This window comes from Siniperca chuatsi, linkage group LG6, assembly GCF_020085105.1.
Source record: "Siniperca chuatsi isolate FFG_IHB_CAS linkage group LG6, ASM2008510v1, whole genome shotgun sequence".
NCBI lineage: Eukaryota > Metazoa > Chordata > Actinopteri > Centrarchiformes > Sinipercidae > Siniperca > Siniperca chuatsi.
In genome coordinates, this window is record NC_058047.1 from 1305001 (window position 1) to 1307500 (window position 2500).

General features: G+C 41.8%; 1 protein-coding gene across 9 annotated transcripts in view; it reads right to left on the reverse strand.

Annotated features, from left to right (window-relative positions):
- nfia (nuclear factor I/A) overlaps positions 1-2500 on the reverse strand; it is a 204408-nt gene that overhangs the window by 41876 nt on the left and 160032 nt on the right. The window lies entirely within an intron of this gene.

Consider the following 2500-nt stretch of genomic DNA (forward strand, 5'->3'; position numbering starts at 1 on the left):
TCTCGCATTAGAAATATTAAATATAGAGGAAACCGGAAACTTACTATTAAATAATATAGATGCACATTTTTTTTCGAGTCTATCTTAATACAACACTCACGTGCGTACACCGACAGAGTCGAAACTGTCTGCGAAGCGATCCGTACGCAGAAAAACCGTTTATTTGGGGAATGTGAGTGTTGTATTAAGACAGGCTTGAAAAAACGCGGCCGTATCCTTTAAACAGCATAGTCTTTACGACTATTGTAAAAATATTAATGCATGACTGCGGTGATACTAACAGAGTAAACAAAAAACATAAATGTTCAAACTATAAACCTGTTGGTCAGCATGTGAATCCCTTCTGTAATAAAACTGTATGGATACTACAGGAAACAAAGCCCCATGACGTACAGAGAGGTGCTGTAAACGTATCAGAAGTGTTCCAGAAGTGAGAAAACCTCATTCAAAATCCCATTGAAATTTATAACAACTCTAATAACTAAAAATCCAGCCTTGCAGTAAAGTAAACTCCGCGAATATGCTTCATCCCCCCCCCCCAGATAGACTGATGACAGAAATGCTGAACGAGAGATTGTATTTATTAATTTATAAGAAGCTGGCGGGAAACAGAAGCGAGACAGGAAGTGACATCATGACTTAGAGTGAAACTAAACTGCTTCACTGAGGAAAACAAAAAACACACAAACAGAGAAAACTTCTACTTTTTTTGTCTCTGTATTTGTAGAAAGTGGAGACAAAATAACCAAACTGCAATTAGTTTGAATCAATCAGATAAAGTGTGTGTGTGTGTGTGTGTGTGTGTTCCTGGTGTGTGACCTGTCTGGGTCCGCCTGGCGCCCTCGACATCCACAACACACACACACTCCTATGGCAGGATGGAGTGTGTGTGTGTGATTAAGTGACTATGTGAGATAGCGTTTGCATGCGCAGTGGCGTGCATCTGATGGCGTGCAACCGATCACGCAGGGATGAGTGTGTGTGTGTGTGTGTGTGTGTGTGTGTGATCGATGGCTCTTTGATCAGGGGTCTCTGTGTGTGCTGACAGGCACTTTACATCGCCTATTGTTAGCGGTGGGCGATCGACAGACTCATATGGATCCCACTGCGCTCTCTGTCACTCTCTCTCTCCTGCATGTCGGCACTTTTTAAAGGTCACGTTCGTCCCTCGTTCTCTCTTTCCGTCTCTCTCTCTCTCTCTCTCCTCCGCTCTGCGGTCTCTCGATCGCCCCTCCCATCTCTGATGTTTCCTCATCATTAAATGAGCTCAGAGAGAGAGACTGCTCATTGGTAGCAGCTGATGATGTAACGGCTGACAGATGATGTCACAAACAACCAAAAATGTGTTCGATATTAACGTCAGAAACTGGTGAAACGTTTCCACGAATTCTTGTGTAATTTGTGTAAAAAGCGTAATTTTACAGCGTGAAGTGTAACATTATTTCATTATCCAGTATTGTCGTTGTAACAGGTGTAAAAGTAAAAATAAAATTCGAGTCTGACCAAATTAACAAGTATAATTATATTTACAAGAGTGTCTTCTTATATATTGACAATTTTTCTACGTTACTCTGTACTGTGACACAGACCTGCTTTACAAAAAACTGCCTCTGGACGTTCAGCCGTCCCGTCACTCAGCAGCGTCACCTGCAGGCTAAACACTCACCTTTTCGGACTACATCCCAACAACCCTTGCAAGCACTTCTTTATGTCTCATTTTGAAAAAAAAAACCCCATCTCTAAGCACTTCTACTGTAGCACCGAATTTGCTTTCAGTCGTTTGTTTAAAAGTGATACACTTTGGGGCTGTTGCTCCCACGCGGTTATTGTAAGTCGCTTTGGATGAAAACGAATGTAATGAAAAAATGTTTTCACCTCATTTCATGTCAGTCAGATGACTATTGTCATGAGGAAAAGCTAGAAAAATAAAATCTAACTTGAAGCTCAGACGCAGACTGAATTGGACAAACCGGCGTCGGACCAAACGCACAAAAGGAAAACCTTTGCATGAGGTACAGCGTGCAGAACGAACCCTACAAAGCAGCTAACTAGGCTTCTATGGACCGCATCGGAAGGTAAATAACGCTTAACGTCGTTTAGGATCGGAGAACAGAGTCACATACTGTAACTGTGGGAATTCAGGGATGCACAGAATGTATTTTCGTCTCTTGCCATTGCAGGATTTGCTGGCAGAAAAATCAGGGCAGGGTGCAGCGCTGTGGCTCCGATCAAGCTTCGATTGACTCAGATTCTACAAAATTCTGGTTTAATTAACACAGAACGAGGTGTCCTGATTCATCCAGCTGATGAAACACAGTGTTTATATCCATTACGTTACTTTATATTATATTTTATATTATGCCATGGCTGCTTATTTGTTTGTAGTCATTTTAATCCAAGGCTAGGATGTTTTCCCCAGTAAGAGTTCACCTTTATTTATTCAGGGGTTTCACTGAGAGCAATGCTCTCTTTTTCAGGAACGCCCTGATCTCATTCACAC